Source organism: Cibotium barometz, chromosome 51 (genome assembly GCF_041138505.1).
Source record: "Cibotium barometz isolate CiBa-2024 chromosome 51, ASM4113850v1, whole genome shotgun sequence".
In the NCBI taxonomy this organism is placed as follows: Eukaryota; Viridiplantae; Streptophyta; class Polypodiopsida; order Cyatheales; family Cibotiaceae; genus Cibotium; species Cibotium barometz.
In genome coordinates, this window is record NC_141096.1 from 33,462,385 (window position 1) to 33,486,238 (window position 23,854).

Genomic DNA, 23,854 nt, shown 5'->3' on the forward strand with positions numbered 1-23,854 from the left:
ATACATACAAGGGACATATACATCAAAATCATGGTTTACCACCATAAAATAACCATATGAACTCGATTTATAGACTGCGAGAAGGTTGGATGGGAGTGTGGTACGACCGTCTAGAGTTTTTTGACATTGATTTAGGGTTATGGCATCGAAGCAGGGTCCGAGAACTGGTTGGCACCATTGAGAAGGGGGAGCACTCGGGAGATGTGGATGACAACTCCATGAAGTCACCTTATGATGCTGAAGCCCTGGGTAATCCTGTCATTCAGGAGGTCCTTTGGTGTGACCTTATGTACGAGGGACAACAAGTTTATGGATGACATCGTGAGGGAAAAATCTTCAAAAACTCAAGAAGGAGCTCCCCAAAGATGCTCCAGTCGGCTCCAACAGGGTAAGGTTCTCTTTGCCTGTAGATGTCATTAGTCAGATCCTCAAGTATTCGTCCAAGGTTGTGATTACTGGGTTTTAAGGAAGGGTTCCCCTCCGAGCAGAATTGGTTATGTGGCTTGAAATAGATGTTTTGCATACGAAGGCGGTAGATTGTATTCACTATCATCAAAAGGGTTTTTTTGCTGTCTTATTTGAGCAACCTGAATATGTGGCTATGTTGACTACTAGATGTCCTCTATTTTTTTCTAAGAAACTGGTTTGTGTGCTTCTATGGGATGCGTTTGTTTGATATAGATGCCTCTTTGAAGAATAAATGTCCTGTTTGGGTCGAGTTTGTTGGATTGCAAGATTGGTTATGGCAGCATATTGGTACAATGGCTTCCAGTAGTGCTATGGGCAAAGCCACTAATAAAGTGTGTATCTCTTGGGATACAACTATTATGCCTCCATAATTTTTTGATTTGGAAATTTAAGGCGAGGTTATGTAGATTCCTTTGCGTTTAGGAACTTTTTTTGGTGCATGCTATAAATGTAATCAACTTGGTCATTTTGCTAAAGATTGCCCTAAATCTAAAGATTCAAATAATAAGGTTTAGGATGACAAGTCACATAGCACTCATGTTCAGGATGTTCAGGGTCAGTCAAGCTCTTTTAAAAAGGATGATTGTTCTAATTCTAACAAAACATTAGTCCTATATGCAAATCATGCCTTTGATGTGAATGCCTTTTCGTTGGGGTTGCTAGTAAAAAATCCCCTATAAGAAAAAAGCATAGGATGGATGTTAATGTTTCAAGTTCCCCAAACCGTATCTAGTCCTTTCGGAGCATAAGAGTGAGGGGGAACATAACTCTAGCCAAGAGGAGGATGAGAAGGTGCAAAGATACGAGTAGGCTATGCTCAAACATTTCCAAGAAGCTGAGCCCCAGGACTCTAATCTTGGGCTAGAGCTTGAAATTGATATGACTATAGATCATTCTTCCTCTCAGTCCACTGGGAATGGGAACATTGGATAGGCTGGTTCGGGGTCCTCTTCCACTTCTTCTGGGAAGTCTCGTAGTTCTTCGTCTGTATGCTTGGTTCTGCCTTTTTCCTCTTTATCTTACAGATGAGGAAGGAGATGGCTATGATAATGGTTAAAATTTTGTATGCATCTTGTATCTTGGAATATTAAGGGTTTACAAACCCGTGCTAAGTATATCAGATTTTGGAATTATGTTAAACAACATAAAGAAGTGGATATTTGGGCCATTCAAGAGCATCATTTGTTTGGCTCTTGTACAAGGAAGATTAGGTATTTGGATTATCTCGTAATCTATGCTAGAAGACAGGATATGTTCAGTGGATGCATGTTTTTTGTCAGAAGAAGTTATCTTCCTGAGGTTGTATTTAATCATCCGGCTGGTCATTTGTTGATCATTTCTATTCAAGAATATATGTATATATATATATATATATACATACACACACACACACACATATATATAGCATGATACACACACACACACACACACACACATATATACACACACACACACGTGCGTGCCCGCACGTGCACATACATATATGTATGCATAATATTGCTTTTTCAAATCAATGTCTTTTGTTGGGGGATTTTAACATGGTCACTTATAATGTAGACAGGATTGGGCAGATGGAACCGCTTGGTGCGAAAATGGAATTTGCATGATTTAATGTCAGAATGTTATACGGATCATACTTTACATTTTTCTTATCATAGCCTTCAATATCCCAACTATGCTGCTAGATTAGATCGTATTTATGCTTCTCACGGGGTTGATTCCGTGACTGTGAACATGTCTCTATGGTATGATAATTTCACTTCCGACCATCAACCTATTAGTTCGTGTTCACAGTGGCCTCCTAAACATGCTAACCAGCCTTATGGTTCTCATCTTTTGCTTATTTCTAAAAAATCTTTATTTACCCAATCAGATTTTGTGCATAAGGTGAAGTCTAGTGCTGATCTGTTGGTTTCTTGGATTGGGATGGTAGATTAAAGGTCATTAATTCAGTCCTTCAAGCATATCTCACATCTTTTCTTCCCATTATTAATTTCGGGAATTCACATTGGACCAAAATTATGAACCCAATTAAGCTCTTTTTGTGGAGGAAAAGTTTTCTTGGAAAAAGAGCTATGTGTTGGATCTCTTGGGAGAAAATAGCAAATCCTAGATGTATAAATGGTCTAGGTCTTATTAATCTCAAAGCCTAGATGTATAAATGGTCTAGGTCTTATTAATCTCAAAGTTCAAGCTAAAGCAATCCATGTTAAGTTTTTTCTTAAGATGGCTTCTGATGATCAAGCTTGGGTTTCTATGGCCAGATTTATGTTGAATAAAGCCTGGGTACATACCCAAGGTTGTTATGGGCTACTACACCTCCAAGAGGGAACTCAACACATTCACCTAAAGGATGGGCAATAGATCACAACTGTCATAGGGCACTTACTAATGCTTTGAACTTGAGTCCCTTGAGGCCTCTAAGCTCACTTGTTAAGCTCTAACCTCCACCTCCACGCTGTCATCGTAGAGTCGCTCGCATCGTCGCATAAGGCAATCACTTGCTCTCTCACACAAACATGAATCACACAAGCATAAAAGAGGAACAATCCGAGAATGCTCTCTCTCTCTCTCTCAATCTCTCTCAAGACACAAGGGAGAGCTCTCTATAGCACAAAGGGGATTGTGTCTTTTCATTATGAGAAAATGCCTTATATACATTTGGTCTTTATTCACACTTGGGCACCCAAAACTTACTTACTAGGCCTTGGTGGGTGGCCAATATCTCATAATGTATAACTTTTATAGTGCCGTTTCATGACACTTATTAATGTCCTCAATTGGAGGATCGGTTTTGTTAATCCAAAATGGGATTAACATCCCCCCTTCCCGAGGTCTAAAGACCTGGGGAAGGGGGGATGTTAAGACCTGGTCACTAAAGTTCCTCGTGGATTGGAGCTTTTTGAGTATTCATCCGGGAATGCTGAGTGCGATCTCTAGAATCATGTATCCACCATGTCTTCGAAAGTGATATGCATGTAGCCGAGAAGACATCGCAGTAGTCGGTGGTGGTAAAGCATGATACCCCTGTCAGATGGCCCTTGGTTCATGTCAAACTTCAGGTGTACTGCTTCATAGCCGTCATAGGGATCCTTTGGTTGGTCTATTAGCACCACCACCAATTTCAAAAATCTGACGCTAGCCACAATAGCAAGGTCTAGAATTCTGCGCTATGTCCTTATCCATGTAAGCATCTGCTGTCTTTGCTCCTGAATGTTTGCAAATGTTGTTGGTATGAAAATGGGGAAGTTGTAGCACACATGTGAGTCATGCCTCTTGGCTTGCTGAAATTCCAGCAGTGTCCATCTTCTTTTAACTGGCATGTATAAAGGATTGACCTACAGTGTTGGTGGTGCGCCCATATATACTTGGATGTATTCTGGAATTGCCAGGTACTCCTTCCTCCAATTTGGGGCTGGCTATATTCCAAAGTCTTCCAGTCGGGGGTGCTCTTCATTGGTGACTATGGTGGCGTAGCCACCTCTAGTGTGCATAGGGTTTTCTTTCCTCCACTTTCGGAAATAGTATAGCTAATCATAAATGTAACGAACCGTATCTTCAACAGATTAGCTAACTGAGGATTTGCCAGCTTTGTGTGCTTTGCCACATTTTCCCATAATGTATCCTCTCCAGCTAATATGGAAGTAGTTCTTCTTCTAAGTCAGGGTGTGGAGCACGGAGAGGGTACGGTGGAGATAAGTGACATGCCAGTACCTCCTCAAGGGTGAGAGGGTTAGTGGGGAAAATCTATCTCAAGAGGACCGAAATATGAGAAAATGCAGTCAGCTTGAGAGGTGTTAGTAGGTGGTGTGTTAGGATATGGGTTAAGTAGCTTACTAGCGACATTAGAATAGACATGGTAAGTTAATTTTGAAAATGAAGAAGAGGATTCTTCTTGACCCTGACCTGAGGGGGTGGGTGGCTAGGCTTATGAGACTTAATAAATTCTTGTAAGTCTGGAATTTCTTTGGCATTGATAGTGGGATATTCTATGTGGGTAGCATCAAAACTGTATTGTACATTTGTAGCATGGCTTCTAAATGTTTGTAGATATTAGAGTAGAGTTTTAGAATGCCAAAAGGATGATATAGAATGGACTCACATAAATTTAAATGTTGGTGAGTGCTATATACCTCTAGCCACCCATGACTTATAACCCATTGGTAACTATGTGCTACTGCCTCATAGTTGGCGGGCATCTCTGGAATGTCATATGGGACAAACAGGTCTAATTTTTTGACACTTGTCTAGAATTTCTGAATTTTGGAGAATGCGATACCAACTACGAAGGTTTAGCACTATAGGATGTAGAGGGTAGTTAATATTAAGTCTCCCCTCAAAATTCCCATTATTATGGTAGGATCAACATCTCTTTTAGTATTTTGTTTGATTAATGTTAGTTCTCATAGGCCTATGTCTTCACATAGATTTATGTCATACTGAAGTAGAGAGAGTGTTAGTGTAGACAAAAACAAGGAAAGATTTTGAGGAGGGGCTCGAGGAGTTACTAGCAGAGCTGACCCAACTCGGAGGTGCAGTCAAGGAGGAGACGGAGATCATCGCTAAGCTCTGGCTGCTGACTTCTTTCTTGGACTACCAACGAACGCTCTAACGCTTGTAGACAGGAGTCTGTGTGTTGCTAAGGAGGTTTGAAATTGACATTTCTCTCCGACCATCCTTGCAGCATCTAATTCTTCAAATCTTCTTGTTTTGCGTCTTCTTGGGCCCGTCGGGCTGTTGCTTCCCTTTCCTAAGCTTCGGTAATCTGTTGGAGCCTTTGGGTAGCCAGCCTCTGAGTGTCGTGTAGTTATTGTGTAAGCTGCATCATTGCCTCTTGGTGTGCCAACTCTTTTCTTTGTGCTTCGACCTCGCTTGCACTTATTGTTTCATTAAGTGCTCCGATCTTCTCTGCATGGGCCTTGTTTGTTAGTTACCTTTCATGTTGTAAACGGTTTGCCCTTTCCTCCTCTGCTTTTAGCTGTGCTGTTAGCTCTGCTAGATTTGGCATTGCAGTTCTTCTTCTTTGGCCATGGCATTGGCTTGGAACTCCTGTATTTGTTGTGCATGAAGTGGGTGACTTCTTTTTGGAGTTGCTCCTTCACTTGTTCCAATTTGGTGTTGAGGTCAACATTAGGCTTGATTCTTTGCACTATTGTTTAGCTTAAGATCATGTTATTATTTTCCAGGGTGTTGTACCTTTTCTCTTGCTCCTCTGTAGCTTTCAAACTCTTCATGATGAAATCCTTATGGGTAGCCTCAGCTGCTTCCAAGTTGGCTTTTAACCTTTGTACTTGTGTGGATGCATCTTTTACCTACTTCCAGAGGATGGCGTCATGGTCGTGGGGCATATGTGTTGTTAAGAGGTGACACCGCCAAACCTTTTGTTCTTATTTTCCACAATGCATTTGTGCTTGATTCAACTTCCAGCCCAGTTTATGGTTGGTTGAGTAGCTCGTTAAGTCAATCCATGGTCTCCTCTGCAAGAATTGTTAATAGTCTATGTTCTGCAGGGAGCCCATCTAGGGTAGTCTTTCTTCATCTTCCAATCTTCTTCTCTTGCTTGGACTAGATGGCTCTGGAGTTCTTTGTCTTTTGCCTACGTCCATTGGGGCCTCTGGTTCTTATATTAGAGCTGTGGCCCCCTCAACACTTTGTCTTTCCTCAGCCTGTATTGGTGTTGCTTGTTCGGGAGTTGTCTCTATTGGCGTGTCCACCAGATTTGATTCTTTGAGAGGAGATAGATCTGTAAATATGAGTTGTGTTGGGCTTGTTGGAGGAGTGATTTGTTGCAAGGGCTATTGTGTTGTATGGTTGAGAATGTTCTCTTGAAGTGCACATTTTTACTCTTTCAGCTTTGACTTTCTAGCATGTCTTTGTCGCACGTGTCAGAGCTGGGGACTTGCCAGGCACTGTAAGCGAGCCACGAGTGGCTGCAAGCATACAACCACACTTCTGCCTCTAATCTCTGTGACTCAGCAGCCACATACGGCACTCCCCTCATCTTCTTATCTGTTTTCTTCTTGCGCTCTTTCTTGATCTGCTTTATGATTTCCTTGGTCTCCATCAAGATAGCCTGCCCTTCTTGCACATCTTCAGCTGTTAACTTGAGCTTGTCTGGTATCAGTGCCAACTGTATGTGTTCCTCTGGTTCGGGCTCCTTGAGAGGCCTTTTTGCTGAGTGATTGAGAACCTGTGTAAGGAGGTATGGGTTACATATTTGAGATTGGTGGGCTTTCAAGTAGTTCTCCATCTCCTTATGTAGATAGTATGCCCAATCATCATTTTCTCCTCGTGCTTTTGCAATCCTATTGAGACCGACTCTATTGTATCTGTCAACTGGCTTTACTTGCATCATCAAGGACATGGCCCTGCAAGCTTTCTCTATAGCCTCATCTTGGATATTTTCATACTCGGCCCCATTTGAATTGTATGAACGTTTTGTTAGCATGGTATCCAAAGGCATCTTGTCAATGGTGTGTACGTGGACCTTGATTGCAGTTGGAAGTTGCAGTGCCTCCCAAATGAGTTCCTCTGTGATGAGGAGTTGCTCGGTAGTGTCGTCTGCTTTGGTGATTGTTCCTCTTTTGGTCCCCTTGTCGTAGGTCTTGAGGTACTCTGCGCATAGTTCTGTGTCTTTACTTGTTGTTGGGAGTATATGCACCATCTTACCTAGACCAACTTTGTCTAGTTTTGCCTTAAACTTTTGCCTCTTCCAATATTTATAAGCATTCCGGGCTGTGGTACTGGAGGGCTACCTTTACATGGACCATGTGAGCGTCCTTGCTGATGATGGTCCCATGGAAGCTTTAGGCATAAGGACCCAAAAAGTTCATCTTTGGTCACTGTGTTGTCCTCCTTCTCTGACTTGCTGGGGATCTAGTGCGCTGCTAGCTTGAGTTGCAGCTGGGGTCTTGTGAGTTTCTGACTCTGAGGCTGTCATCTATACAGGCACATCGGATCAATCTAATGACTGGTGGGCTTGATATCATCTTTTCTTTTTTCTTTTCCCTTTTTTTTCTTTTATATATATATATTTTAATGGAGAATAGGTTAGTTGGATTAAAGAGTTTGTTAGTGTAGGAACAATCATGGAGTGTGTTAATAGTCAGGTTATGGCGTGGAGGTGCATGGTTAGAGTTAGTTTGTGAGGTCGTGATGAAAAGGTCAAGCATGAAAAAGCAAGCGTGAAAACACAAGCCATGAAAAAGTTAGTCATGAAAATGTCTAGCCGTCGTGAAAACACATGCCGTGAAAATCCTGGCCGTGAAAGTGTCTGGCCATGAAAATACAAGCTGTGAAAAATCCTAGCTATGAAAGTGTGACCGTGAAAACACGAGCCTTGAAAATCTTGGCCTTGAAAAATCCTAGCCATGAAAGTGTCTGGCCATGAAAATCCTAGCCGTGAAAGCATAGGCAGTGAAAATCTTGGCCGTGAGAAAGCATAGGCCGTGAAAATCCTGGCCGTGAAAATCCTGGCCGTGAAAATGTTAGTTTTTGTGAAACTGTAGGTTTCGTGAAACACGAACCTGAGTTTCCATGAAACTGCAGGATGTATTATTAATCGTTGGTTATGATTTTTTGTGTTTGAGGATTTTTTCATTTTTTAATTTTATTGAATGATGCACATGTGATGGTGTTACGAAGTCATTGGTTATACTAATGTGTATACTCAAGATGTGATGAATCTTGAAAAAAGACCAAAAACTTAAACAAAAACAAAAATCAAAATAAAAAAGAAAACGAAAAGAAGAGGATCAAGCTCCCACCTTGAAAGAGTTCCAAGATCCTTCGTACCCTGTAGATATCGCAAGATCCGCAATCTTGCATCCCAAAGGTGTCTGCATGAATGAGCTCAACAGCCCCACTTGAAAACTCAAGTCCAACCAAATCAATGAACCAAAAAGTTTTCGATATAAAGAGGCATCAACTTGCTCAACACAAGGATCATGTATAGTGAGTTTGGTATTCGGGTCCATCAGAGATGAAATAGGCTTGCAGTTCTCCATCCCAAAGGCCTCCAGCAACTCATGAACATACCGCTAGCTGAGAAACAAAGAACCCCTCTAGGTTGCCAAATCTCCAATCCTAAAAAGAAATGGAGTAATCCTAAATCCGTCATCTCAAACTCCTCGGACAAGGCAGCCTTTGTCACAGCCATGTGCTCCACATGGCTGCCAGGTGAGGACAAGATCATCCACATAGAGGATAATCAATGTGACCATACCACGTTCCTAAAAGGAATACAAGTTTGGATTGGCAAGTGATCTCTGGAAACCATGTCTCTGAAAGAAAGCATCAATCTTTTGGTTCCAAGCCTTGGGAGCGTGTTTCAAACCATACAAGGCCTTCCACAATCTGTAAACCATACCTGTTGAGCCTAAAACCTCAAAGCCTGGAGGTTGCTCAACATACACCTCCTCTTGCAAGTCACCATTCAAGAATGCAAATTTAACATCCATCTTATACATTGGCCACTACTGATGAGAGGCAAGGGCAAGAACTATCCGAATCATGACCATCCTAGCTGTCAGAACAAAAGTGTCCTCATGGTCGATGCCTAGCCACTAAGAGGATATCCTTTAGCCACAAGTTTGGCCTTGTGCTTGTCCACAAACCCATCAGACTTATACTTTGTGCTTGTCCACAAACCCATCAGACTTATACTTTGTTTTGTAGACCCACTTGACACCAATGTGACTGACCGTTTCTATGGCCTCGGACATAGTTTTTCCTGTCCAATTGTCGGTCCACTGGGAACGTCGAGAGGGTGGGGATCTTCACAGGTTTCTTCGCCATCTCGAGTAAATCTACCATCTCGGGGGTTCATTATGTTATTAATGTTTTCGTTGGTGGCATTTGGAGTCGTATTTGAATATGTTATATTTTACTTAGAATGTGATGATGGTGATTATGTGCATCTGGTATCTCACATATATGTACTAGTGGATTGTGAGTGTATGCTTGTAGGTTTAGATACGATCTTTTTCTTGCATGTGTATAGACATCCATAGAGGACTCTAGAAAGGCAGGTCTCTTTGATAGCCATCAAAGAGAGTATTGCGGACTCTTTGATAGCCATCAAAGAGAGTATTGCGGACTCTTGGTTTGAGTAGGTCATCTGAGATAGAGGAGGAAATGGGAGAGTATTCTGTGTTGAGCGTTGAGACTGCCCTCACTTGGCTCTCTTGCTCCTTACAGCCCGTAGTCCCTAGTGGAGGGAACCTCTAGATCCATCGGAGGAGCAGAAGGATCCAGAGCAGGAGGTTGAGGAGGAGGGTGAAGAGGAGGAGCTAAAGCTAGCCTTGGAGGATCACAATCAAGAGCTGGACAGCTAGATGAGTATGTATAATTTTTATAATTTGTCTCTTTTGAGTTATCATTTGTTTTAAAATTGGTATAATAGTTATATTTGGTCAATTGTTCTGGACACAAAGCAGAGGTACACGGGGGCTTGCTAGTTATGTCACCCAAGAATCTCAGTAGAGGCATCGTTGATGCAGGTATGAAGTATGCTTTGTATGTTATACTAGTTATTTCGATGTCTAATAAATATTTGTTTTAATTTCCTTATAGGAGTGATGAACGGAGTATCACAGATATGCCCGAGCAGCCAGTCCCACCACCGTTGGTGCCATGATCTTGTATAGGGGATGTGATTGATGAGCAGGGACACATTGTGGACCAAGACGAAGGCAAGGTTTTTCGTTGTTGGCTTCGAAGAAGAAACATAAGAATCCTCAACCTCTGTGATATATCCCATACATACTTCCCTCTCTAACTTCTTAATCCCTTTCCTAGTGGATCTCTTACTAACAAAACTAAGGCTGAGTGTATCTTTTCACGTTCTTCTTTACCTCCTATTAAATTTCCCAGTAACCCTCTCGACCTCGAGGAATCACCGACAACAAACCTATCTCCACCTAGGCAGCTCGATGAAGTACGTAGTCTATTCCCTTGAGATGATTTACAAGCTTTCACTGATGAAAATGTCATGGAGTCCTTATTAGCTGCAGAATATGAGGGTCTCATTTGAGCAAGGAACTCCCTCTTAACGCCAAAACTGATGTTCAAGGTACTAATACACATTAGACCATTTGAGCCTACACAGAGAATTCTACGAGCAGCCTACTTTACTATAGGGTTGAGACATCAGCCATCTGTACCGTACCCTCTCCGAGCCCCGATCCTAGACTTAGAAGAGTTATACCAATGGGGGTGGAGAAGGTACCTTGTGGGGGAGAATGTGGCACGACACACCCAAGTTGGCAAACCCACACTTAGACGATCTGTTGGAGATTCAAATTATTACATTTATGATAAGTTAGTATTTATGCAGGTGGCAAAAGCAACATCCAATGCATACAAGGGGTGGGTATATTGTAATCAAAACAGATGATAATAACCCTTGCCTGCGCTAGAAGATTTTGGAATCCAACCTAACTGGCGAAAAGAGTACCTGAACTTACCAAAATACAGCTTTCAGTACTAGTGCTCCACACCAACACAGACAGTGGACCCATTGTACATGCCAATCAAGTGGAGGCTCATACCCTTACAGTTTCACAAAGCAAAGTAGCAAGATTCCCATGTGTGCTACAACTTTCCTCGATTCTCGCCATCAGTATTTCCATATATATCCAGTCAAAAAGGAATCAAATTCTTACATGGATTCAAGCATGGAGAAGAATCCTAGATCCAGATATATTTTTGAAGTTGATCGTTGTTCTCATCGACCCGACCAGCCAAAGGAAAGATATGATGGACATGATGCCAAGCAGATGATGCTCTATTATCATCGCCTATGGTGTCTACCAAGATACATGCCTGTCACATTCAAAGATATGGTAGACACCGGGTTTTGGACGTCCCACTCAGCATTTAGAAGAACCCTCAAAAAGCTTCAATCACATCGTACATGAGTTCAGTGACCATGTCTTTCGACCTAGGTAAGAGGTTATGAGGAAAAAACCTACATTAAATAGGGGGATGTTAATCCCATTTTGGATTAACAAATATGCTCCTCCCATTGAGGACATTCATAAGTGTTATGTAAAGGCACTATAAATGTTTTACATTACGAGATACTAGCCAGCCAAGGCTTTAGTTAGTAAGTTTTGGGCGCCCAAGTCTAAACAAGGGCCAATTGTACATAAGGTAATTTCTCATAATGGAAAGACACAATCCCCCTTTGTGCTATGAGAGCCCTAATCTTGTCTTGTGTATGAGAGAGAGAGAGAGAGAGAGCTCTAGTACATGTGCCTCTTCTCTGTTGAGTATGCTTGAGTGTGGGAGAGTGAGAGGACGATTGCCTTGCATTGTGATGTGAGCGACTCCATGGTGACAGAGTGGAGGTGGATATTGGAGGATTGGAGCTTCTACAAGCGAGCTTAGAGAGCCTCAAGGGACGTGAGCTTAGAACTTGGTAGGTACCCCACAACAGTTGTTGTCTATTGCTTGTTCCATTGGTGAATGTGTTGAGTTCTCTTGGGAGGTGCAGTAGGCCATAACATTGTACGAAAAGAAGAATTTCAAGGAACCATGGGCATTCTCTTTACATAGTACTGTATCCATATTATCTTTAGGACTAGATAATCCACATGGTTTGAAGAGGACACCTCCAAGATTCTCAATGGCATTGTCTTTTCACAATAGGGTACCCACAACTGAAGTGCATTAAATGCACAAATTAAATTTGGAATGAACACCCAGAAGTGAAGTGAATTAAATGCACATACTAAATCTAGAATGAATATTTGAGATTTGAACTCCCATAAGAGTCTGACACAAGTTTTTAAAAACTCACACCAATATAAATCGAGACACATTTTGTGCCTAGTAAACCTCGGCTTGTAAAACATTTTTTTTAAGCGACATGAGCATAATATGGCTTCTTGGCTCATTTCGTGAGTTTTTAAAAACTCACACCAATATAAGACGAAACATATTTTGTGCCTAGTAAACCTCGCCTTGTAAAACACTAATTTTTTTAAAAAGCGACATGAGCATAATACGGCCTCTTGGCTCATTTTGAAATAATACATAGCCCGATTTAAATAGGAACAAATATCTCTTTCTTTTTCAAGATAGTTTTTCTTCTTTGAGATAAATTTTTTTTTCGAGCAACAAAGCCGCTTTTTGAAAATACGTGGCCTCTTTTTCCAAAACACATGTCAAAAATACGTGGCCTCTTTTTCCAAAACACATGTCTTCCAAAAAACATGAGGATCTTTTCCTGAGGACATTGATTAGCAATAAACTTTCCCAATTTTCAATTAGAAATAGCTTTTTTTTTTTACAGTGAGGCTACTTTTACATGGAAAAGCACTTATCCCTTAGTTTTAGATAAGTGAACCTATTTAAACCCTCCGAGATTTGGCTTCATGTTTTTTTTTTTTTTGCATTCTATAGATTCCCAAAATGGCACCATCATCACCAACAACGGCTCCATAGGCAACACCGGCACCATCAGCACAAACACAATATCTGTTAAGGCATCATCGATAATATCTAAGAGCAACAATATCTCTATATATGAACATTCCATCAAGTAATGACATACATCTTGCATTAGTTAGGCAGATTTTCTCTCTCTCACTTGCTCATACTGTAGTGTATTCTTATAGAGTGATGAACTATTATTTTCTTGTAATCTTTTCTTACAGATAATGTAATTGTGATGAAAAACTACAGACTTTGAGAAGCATGCAGAAAAGAAAATACAAATCCTAGAGAGAAAATACCAAATTGGGTACAAACTGATCCCCAAGCATATGCCAAAGCATCCTCACTTGAGTATTTATAGTTTTTATTATTTACAAAAATAGATTACAAGGCTATTTTTGTCCTTACTTGCTCTACAAGCTTTCTTTTACAAAAATTGGATAGTAAAATATCAAAAAATCTCACTCCTATGATACGATTGATTGCGTACAAACTACCCTCCAAGCATATGCCAGAAGCATCCCCACTTGAGTATTTATAGTTTTTATTATTTACAAAAATAGGTTACAAGGCTATTTTGCCCTTGCTTTCTCTATAAGATTTCTTTTACAAAAATTGGGTAATAAAATATCAGAAAATCTCACTCCCATGATAGTAACAATCATGTTGCCTCTATGTTAACTTTAAAATATTCTTTCACTACATCTGCATAGTATTCTTGAGAGTAGTATGTATATGTGCATATGTGTTATGTGCGCGCATGTTAAACCACACTATCTGTAAATAGTAGTCGTGCATATTGAACATTCAAGCACTAACAAAATTATTAAAAGAGAGATATACATGCATTTTTTGAGACTCTAGTTAAGTGAAGAAAAAAATTTACATGCTCTCTCCATTTGGCATCACTTTCAGACCTTCTCCCTCATGCTCCTTCACTTGACCTTCCTTGTATGGAACCCCTTCTCCTCAGCCTATATAAGAGACCCTAGGCCTTCCTTGCATGGAACCCCTTCTCCTTAACCTATGTATGAGACTCTAGGCCATTGAAGCATATATCCCATAGTCATACATTGGGAGGCTATCTTTTAACCTCGATATCCTTCCCTCTCCTTCTATAGCGTCATATGGAATGTTCATTTTGACCTACAAGTGGCTAATTTCTTCAATTTTATCCTCGTTGTTGGGAGCTGAAAAACAATCAAGTTAAGAGTGATTTGGACATTCGGATTGCCCTATTTGGATATTGGAGTAGAAAGTTATGGGTATTTTGAGTTGTGATTCCAAATAATCTTCTACTTATAGCTAGTGATTGAGGGGTTTGATAGTTTCAATTAAGGTGTGAATTGGAAAACTTCTTGGCTATAAATTCTCAAGTGCAATCCTCTGTAACTAGCTTCTTGGCTACAAATTCTCAAGTGCAATCCTCTCTAACTAGGTATTTTTCTTTACCCTTATCTCTCATTTCTATGTTTACAAAGAAAATTTGAAATAAATTTATGAAAAATATGAGCCATTTTTTAAATAATATGTTTAGAAAGTTTAATAAATGATTTTTTGAGAATTGTGGTGCCATTGATCATAAGGAAGAGGTAGGAAGTGAGTTGAGAAAACCAAAGAAGACGTTGCCTAGCAAGAAGCCACATGTCCAAAGCTGAATTATCCCACTAGCAAAGCCAATTTTATTCTCACCCATATAAAAGGCTTGACCACTTTTAAGCAATTAATATATCACTTGCACTTATCTCAAGTCCCTTTATGTATCCAAGCTAATTTATCTTGGTGTCTAATTATACTTGAGTGCATCTTAATTAGCACACACTCATGATGAGTTTTCTTCATTTTTATCTACCTTAGATTAGTGTTGTCATTGTAAGATTAGTTTTTGGTTAGGTAGATGTCTTGTCATTAGGAAAGATTCATCCATGATTCTCAACATGGTATCAAAGCTAGGGTGAGGCTATCAAGTTTTTAGGAAATGATTAGATTTGATTAGTAAGTGTTTTAGTCTTAGATTCGGATTATCTTCTCTCTTTAAGCTTTCTTGCATTAGGGTTTGTCAAAGTCTAGGAGAGGGGAGAGAAACAACTCAAAATTGACTACTTGTTGGCTCAGTCAGACCAAACCCAAAACTACTTTCTTTCAGCCCAGAGAGACCATATCTACCCTTGTATACCCTCAAGTGACTCCTATTGTTACCCTAGCTGACCTGACCTCTAGACCACTATTTACCCTTGTATACCCTCAAACTGACTCCTATTGTATTCAGCTGACACCTTGTTGACCTAACCTAGACCACTATCCAATCCCCACAACTTATTTGTTTGACTTTCGATAGTTCTTTGATTGTCATACCAGACTTCAAAGGCTTCCAACAAAACAAAATGTACACTTCTACAACATCAGCTGAGTAACTCCTATCAGACCTTGCTAACTCAAAATTAGAGCTTTTCTAACTCAGACTTGACTCAAATGATTTCGGATCTTCACTCACACATGTATTCTCTCAACAATCTTAAACAAAACAACACATACTAGAGCATAAAAAACTTATCAAATCAAACCCATAGGAGGCCTTTTACATAAGTTGAAAATTGAGCCAGTCTCAACAACCATGAGACATGGGGTTCAAACAAATGAGAGAAAGCACTAAGAAATAGAGGGATCCTCCACATGAATCCTAGCAAAAACTCTTCAACCATGTATCTTCAATCCCATAAGTACCAACATCAAAAGTCTCAGCAGCCACACTATGCAAGTCTCCACCTTCAAACACAACAAGGAATAATTGAGCAAAACGTTGGACTGGTCCAAGTTCTGATAAAGCTGCAACTTCTAGGGATCCTAGGGCATCAATCTCCTATAAGATCCTCTGCTTCCCCTTGCACCCTCTGCTCTGGATGGACCCAAGGTTCCTCAATCTATTCTCGTGTCTTCTTCCCAAACAAAACACAACACACAGAGCTTCTTCACAATTCCCCTCGTCTCTTCTCCTTCCACTCCCCTCGCTACTATGCTCCCCATGCGTCTATTGCTCATCCTTGTCAACTACCCCCAACTCCTCTACGCATGTAGAAGTTCCTTCTTCACATTGAACTGGACTGACAACAATTAGATCTATTTAGAAGGTGGAAATGCAAGAACCACTTATCCTAAGGTTCTACTCATACTCTATGGGCTTATTTCAGTTTTGGGGTTTTGGATGGGCATATGCTTTGGGCACTAGGTTTGGACACAAAAAATCCTATCATAGTTTTCCCAACCCCCCTTGGTTAGAGAATTCATGCTCAACCAACTTATTCTGGCAAAACCTTATTCAAACATTGCACCTAGCTCAAGCTCCTCCTACTTGATTCGTCCCACCACATCAATGTGAGCATCTACCTGGATCAAACACAAAACAAGGATGCAAACCATGTCTCTCATCCGCATAGTCCACCCTTTTGGATTAAATGGCATGTCTATGGCCATTTCATGTATCATATCTTTGTCAACACAACTTACAACACCTCCTTAATTCCCTTGTAAGTCCAAGACACTACCCATAAACATCAATTTGAGGGGGTGGAAGTCATGCATCTGTACCACATCCTCCAACCCTCTTAGATCATTGTTCATAGTAGATAGGTTCTCGTCCATGTGAACTTGATCCTCTAGAGCATGCATGCCAACCTAGTTTTCTCCATCAAACCACATCATTGAAGGAATTAGATTTCATGTCACATCATCCAAAAAATCATAAACCAGATTACTCTGCACATTATCTTCCACAAGCTCTTCATGCACACCTTCCATGAGTGCATTCCTAGCTCTCTCCAAGCCAATGGTGTAAAGACCAGGGCTCACAAACCCCTCTAATGCATCATCTAGAATATCCATCAATTCTTCATCAACCGTTGGCTCATTTCCATGCATATAAGACCTCACATACATATCTTGCTCGATCTCATCAAGACCCAACACCCCATAAGCATCATCAAGATCACTTTCCTACAATACACAACAAGAAGTATAAACCTGCTTGGCCTCCATACATGCAAAATCCATCAGAGCATCATCCAAGATCGCATCAAGCTCAGTATCACTCACATCATCAACACTTTGCACCTATTCTACTATATTTTTGTTACACATAATCTAGGCTAAATGCACACAAACAACATCAACCTGTGAAGACTGAGATGGCTCATAATATTGGGAGACTCTTCTGACACTGAATTCAAAAAATATGTCAAGCTCCTCATCTCTATCTCGGTCAGCTACTAGGACACCTGTATCAACATCCTCATAACATGTGTGCCAATCCATGTACATAGCCTTAAGATGCATCTCCTCACTATCTTTCTCTCATTGATCTCATGGTTACCACTCCCTGATGAGTAATCTAACAACATCACTTGGCTTTTTATCTCCATGGGCATCTCTTCATGCAGACAAAAACAAGGCTTCCCTGGCCAAACCTCTGCACATAGCTACATAGACAAGCCCAAAAGGTTTAGATCTCGCTCCAGCATGTGGACCTCTTCCCCATCATCTTCTAAGCTAACTTTGTTAGTTTTTGACTCTTCAACTTGTTTCCTCATCCTCTTCCTCTGATGTACTGCTCTCTTGAATAGGCTCCCTTCCCTAGGCCATATAATACCTAATCTGCCTTCTTTTACAGGCTTGTCCAGTCCCAAAATCAAATGCCCTCTCCACCAATCATGTCTTGCCCTCATAGCAATCAACCATGGCCTCCCAAGGATAAGTGGGTAAGCTTCTAACTTGGCCGCACCTATAGCTTCTTCACAATCCCTAGGCATGTGACCTTTGCACTGTTAGCCATCTTGACTCTAAATTCAGAGGGTGCATCTACCTTCAATCGCAAAGCTTCCATTGTATGCTGTGCCATCACACATACCTATGCACCACCATCTATAAACACTTTTGGGACTCTGTGTTTATTCACCCAAGCATCCATGATGATCAAATAGTCTTTATCCCCTTTTACTTTCACCACATTAATTTGGCCTCCTATCTTCTTCTTTTTCTTGGAGCTTCTAGTGCTGACCAATTTACTCCACATTCTCCTAATTATGGGACATAATTGCAAGAGCTGGGGCCATGTCAAACTACGTCCTTTCTATTAAAAATCTCTCATCAGATCGTACTCCTCCTCATGAGCACCTAAGGGAAAATCATGCATGCCAATATGTCTCCTAGATCTAGTCTTCTTCTTAACCTCTTTGGGATGATTTTCCACCTACTTCCCTTTCTTCCTTCTAGAAGATCCTAGTTTGTCCTTAACCTTTGTCCCTTCCTCTTATTGGCTAAGATATCCACCTCTTCATCCACTCCAATTAGTTTCACCTCTCCCTACCTAGGACCATTTCCTAGCTAAACTATTGAGCCTATGGTACCTGTTGGTTTGGTATCTCCTCCCCCCTCCTGACATCCTATCTCTCTTCTCTCCTGGGTGGCAAAGGTTAAATGTCACCTCCCATCCTCTTGGGATAAGGGTAGTGGGGAGAAATATGACCTCTCCATGCAGTTGAAGAATTGTACATTCATATTGGCTCCTCCTCTTCCCCTACCTGGTTAAACCATCTCTGTCTCCTACCCTAGGAGTATTTCTTCCCCCTTACAAGAGATTCAAGTTTAGATTCTCCATCTACTGAGTTAGATGGTTGATTCCTTGCATAAGCTAGTCTATAACTATTGGACCTACTGGAGAAACTTCTTTCACTCTTCTCTCCCCAAACATGATTGGTCTTCTTTCAGCCTGGCCCTACACTTTTTTCTCTTCTGGTTCACCTTCTATACATGCTCCTAATGTGTTTTGGAATATTGCACAACCACAACCACAAAACCCTCCAACCCAACCCATGTTCCTTCCCGTTGGCGTTGGCATGCAACCATTATTGATGAGCCGCACCTCCACAAGGACCTACATTTGGGTTTTTGCCCAACATAGGGATCTCTCGGCACAATGCCCACCGGCACTATGTCACCACCTAGCATTCCAGGATATCAATTAGTTTACCAACCCATCATTGGTACTACACTAGAACCAGATATGTTCCTACTCAAGGATTTGTTCCTCAGTCAGGTATTCCACCTTGCACCGAGTGCCCAGCCTTATATCCTATCTTATGGAGTATCCTCTCCAAGTCCTACACTGGTGTCGGGTATTAATGGTTATTCCGGGGTTCCACCTAACCCTCTACACTCTGGATATGGGTACCAGCCATCCTGGACCCCACTGCCTCCTTCCCTTCATGTTTTTATGTCCAGAAATGCTTTCATAGAAAAGACTCATTTCAATGGGTCTAATTACACCACCTGGGCTAACCTTATGGAAGAAGGTTTCACTTCCCAAGGTTCTTGGAACCTGGTGAGGGACTTGAACCAAAACCCCACCCCTCACTAGCACCTCCCGAAGTCACTGCTGCTATTGGGAAGTTAGGAATGCCAGTGCCATAGTGGAACTCATGTAAGGCCTTCTGCCAAAGTTTCATTCACAACTCTAGCAATTCCCCTATCTCTCTCACAGATGGGCACACCTTGCAGAGAGATATGCAGCACGTGATTGCACGCATCACATTGATCTCGAGCACCAAATCCGAAAATTCTCTATTAAAGAGGCGGATGACCTGAAAGTTAAGGTTGATGTGAATACTGAACCCTTAACACGGAGCATGCCACCACTGGCTTTGCCAAGTCTCACAAAGACCAGGTCATAACATTACTGAACAAGTAGCCACCTAGTTTCTTTACTTTTGTCACACACAGACCTTCCTTTAGAACCTATGCCTAACCTACATGAGTATGAGTGCCAACTCTTGCGCTTCACTCAGTTGCATGACGAGTTTCACCCCAAGAAGTCGTCTTCTTCCTTCTCAACCCAAGAGGGGGCCCTTGTTTCCAATACCACCTCTACCCACCACAAAGGGCAGCAAGGGAAGGGGAATAGCAACCCAAGTAATCAAGGCAAACCCCAAGGCAGCAACAATGATCCCCAAAACCCTACCTCGACACCCACTCCCTATTGGCTCTAATACCATGTGAGGGAAAAAGGTTGAAAGGACCAAATGTATAAGAGATCAGAGCAAATCAACACATCATGTAATGGATGAATGATGTATGTATAATGGTGAAGTAATCTGGTATAAGAGGCCCTCTGATGTGAGGTGACTCTAAGTAGTAGACCGGCGAGGAAGCAACGACGAAGTTGAAGATAGAGGCTCAGTCGCACTGACAAAGGCTCATGTCGAGGACAACAGTGTCACTCCATGTGAACTCGAGGGTGGGCTACTGTTGTGAGAGCAGGGGGTAGAGCCAACGTGGAAGATGATGTATTGGTATTGGTTTCTGGGCTGCTATAGTACATAGGGGGTAGAGTACAAGTTGGATGGTGTGGGAAGGAAACGCTGCCAAATGCATTGATGGCAAAGGCTCGGCAAGATGTTGCTATTGTATGATACACCGGAGGCCCTCCATTCATAGCCGAGAGATGGTATGGTGCGCTGGAGGTAGAACAATGATGAAGATCAATGATGAGATTGATGGCGCTTGCTATGTATATGGTTAGCCATGCTGAGTTTTCTTTGATATATGATCACGATGGTTGACGTCGAATGATGATGATGGAGACATGTGTGTTGATGTAGCTGGGGCTACTGCCTATTGGTTACGTTGGTTGTTGATCCAGGCGGCTGTTGAGTATTGAGCCGACGCTGAGATGATGTGTTGATTGTGTTTGATGAAGATGACTGCTGCAATGGTAGAGCTGATGTATTAGTTGTGTTGGTTGATGTAAACGTTCAATCTTGATTGATGATGTGTTAATAATGGGCATGGTTTTTATAGTGCTTGGAGTAGCAGTTGGCCCCAACACAAACCAACCAATTTAGGTAACATAATGACGGGCTTTTTGGGTGCCATTTTGGGCGGGTAATCACACACCGGCTCTCAAGCCAAAAGGGGGCCATGCTCGATCCTTCAATGCATGCCATTAGGATTTTGGCCTTGAATCTTGGATATAAGTCCAGCACTTGTCTCAGCTGAACCTATCTATCCACCAGCGGCATTGATATTACATTGGTTTGTAATCAATCAACACTCTTCTGGCTTTCTTCCAGACATTCCTTATTGAAGTGTCTTGTTGACAACGGCTCTCCGGTGGTAACAAGTTGCCACCTCCACACGTGTGATACCAAGGTGGTGTTCATGACGTGGGGAGTGGGTTGTCGCCGATGCCTTCGACCACCACTGAATTGCTAGGTGCAACACTCTCTCTCTCTCTCCCCCGTCCCCCAAATGATGGATTCTTATCCAAGTGAAAACCAAGTTCTTTCTTGTTTAACACCTCCTCCCCATGGTTCCTCCACTAATAATCAATTCTAAGCTTATATTAAGGCTTGCTGAGCCCATTAGCACTAATTGGTTGTTGAATGTGAATCTAGATACTTTCCTCCCTTGAATTATCTTGAAGCCTTAGTCAACATGCTGGATTTAATTATTTCCCCCTCAATGAACTTCTTAAGATAGTTTCTTTGCACTCCAAGCCCCAAAATTAGTCTTTTCAAGCTAACTTGAGATAGGCCAAGTAGGTGCCTTGAACTTCTCGGAAAAGTGTTCTCATGGACAAATTTGATGTTTGATAGACTTGGTCACCCTCGCCTTTGTCAGTCTTAAGGCCTTAAGACAATGGATTTCACCTTCTATTGGGCGAGTGCATGTGGTACTCCATCATGAGTGCATTCTCTTTCTTTCTCTCCCCATCATTACAGTGGTATCAGAGCTTTGTCTTTGATCCAAATTTTTATTTTTTTTTAAATTTTTACATTTTCTTGATCTTCTTAGAGTTTCTTAGAAATCTTCTTGATTTTGCTTGATTTTTTGAAGAAATGGGGCATGGGGAGTGTGGAATGCTGGAAATCTCCTTGATTTTTGAATTGATTAAAGTTTTGGGGTCATGGGTTGGCTAAGGACCAAATTATGAGGCGGTCGCTCCAAAATTTGAGGGATAGGACCAAAATTGGGGGAAATTTAACTAGTCGTGTGATTAGTGAACTAATCCAAAATGTTTATGATTTTTCCTTCTTCTCTACATGTTTGATTCTGAGGGAAAATAAGGTTTCAATCTCTAGCCATTGAGCATCATTGATTTAGGTTTTGGATGGAGCATCTCACGATCTTTCCAATGAACCTTACAATGCGTGCTTCATGATTTTTTTAATGGAGAAATTCTGATCTGTTTTTCACGCCATTTTGAGGGGTTTTTGTTGCCGTTTCGCTCAATTCAGTGTCTTGCTTAAGCTTAGCCTAAGCTTAGGCAAGCTTAATGCAAGCATTTAGGCCTTAATAATGCTGCATGTTGCATTTTTCTTCTTTGACATCACTCTACGCGTTTTTTTCATGAGGGGTTGAGCTTTATTAGCTGCGTAGGAAGCCTATGAAGCTTAATAGGCTTAATGTGGTGGATTTCTTGGCGATTTGAACCTTCAAGACCTGAAGTGCTATGTGAATCTTCTGAATCATCAAGGCCACGATTCATGCCAATTGACTACACTTGCTTCAAATCAAGGTCTCCATGATGGTTATCAACTAGATGGTCTCCCAATGATGCCTTTCTCTTGGATGGTCTCATGTCTTGTAAAGCTTGGAACAATGGTGAGTTTTTTATTTTCTTGAAATATTCCATGGTAGCCTGTATAACAGCACCATAACTTCATTATCATTGAAGAAATCTTGTAGCAACTATTGCATTTCCATATTGGTGAGAAGATATTGTGTTGGCATGGAACACTTTGAGGATACTATGCCTACTCCTTGAAGTGTGGAGATATTTCTTACAAGTTCCTTGGTCTTTTGGAACTCACATGGTGTTCAATGCCATTGGATGATTGTCTTGTTCATTGATGATGGCTATGAAGTAAAGGCAAAAGGCTGAAGTGATATACATGAAAACAGTGAGATTTGGCTTCATATTATGGCCAAATCTTAGCTTAAAGCAAGCACATGCATGTGTCTACATGAAACAATGATTGCATTGATCTTGGGAGTTCTACTTGAAGCTAATCCTTGCAACTCATTTGCCTTGTGATTCACATGATGTTGGATGCTATTTGGATGTTATTTTTGTGGTGATTTGGTGTATCGGAGCTACTTTGGATGATTGAGGGAAAGCATAAGTACATGCTCTTTGTAATGGATAAAATGAAAATAGCATGAGTCATGCTAAACACATTGTAAGTGCTCCTACCTTATCTTTTTGAAGCTACATCCACATACACCTCACTTGTACTCTCACTTCAATTCCTAGCATCTAGTATGCTTGTGAGAGTACCTTGGGTATTGGAGGAGAGGCCCAAGGGGAGCATGGCATGAACTCTCCTTGTCTCATGAGTGCTTTTGGAAAAGTGGCAAGGAGTTGGATTAGGTATTCGGATGTGAAGACTCGGCCTCAACGTGTGCCTAGATATTTCGGACTAGGTAACGAGGGTGGGAGGCTTGGCCGACAGATCGGCAAGCATAAAGTGCTCCTTCGACACACAACTCGACTATATTGCAAGCATGCCGAGGCTATGGCAGCCAAATGTCACTTAATTGAGCATGCCATGGACACTTGATTGAGCATGCCATGGACACTTGATAGTGATTGAAGCATTAGAGTTGCATGATCAAGTGTATGCTTTTGATAGTGATTACTTTGGGCATTATGGACATTGGGCAAATGCTTATGCATTTTGATTGAGATTTGGTCCATATTGCGGGGAGATTATGGTAAATTTTTTGTGATTTTCCTACACTCTCTGTAGTGTGTACAAAAGTGAAATTCAGTCCCAAACCGTTCAAGATCTCTCAAGGGTCTTTGGAAGCCTTAAAAGGGCGTCTTAAGGCAAATCTAACAAGCCATGAAGTGGTTGATTTGGACACCATCTCAAGGTACAAAGGGGACAAT

General features: G+C 41.3%; 1 long non-coding RNA gene across 1 annotated transcript; it reads left to right on the forward strand.

Annotated features, from left to right (window-relative positions):
* The first annotated feature begins 28 nt into the window (after positions 1-28).
* LOC147609557 (uncharacterized) lies at positions 29-12,359 on the forward strand. Its single transcript, XR_015264240.1, has 4 exons — positions 29-388; positions 9,667-9,807; positions 9,906-9,968; positions 10,042-12,359. It is a non-coding gene; the product is annotated as an uncharacterized LOC147609557 (long non-coding RNA).
* The last annotated feature ends 11,495 nt before the right edge of the window (positions 12,360-23,854 follow it).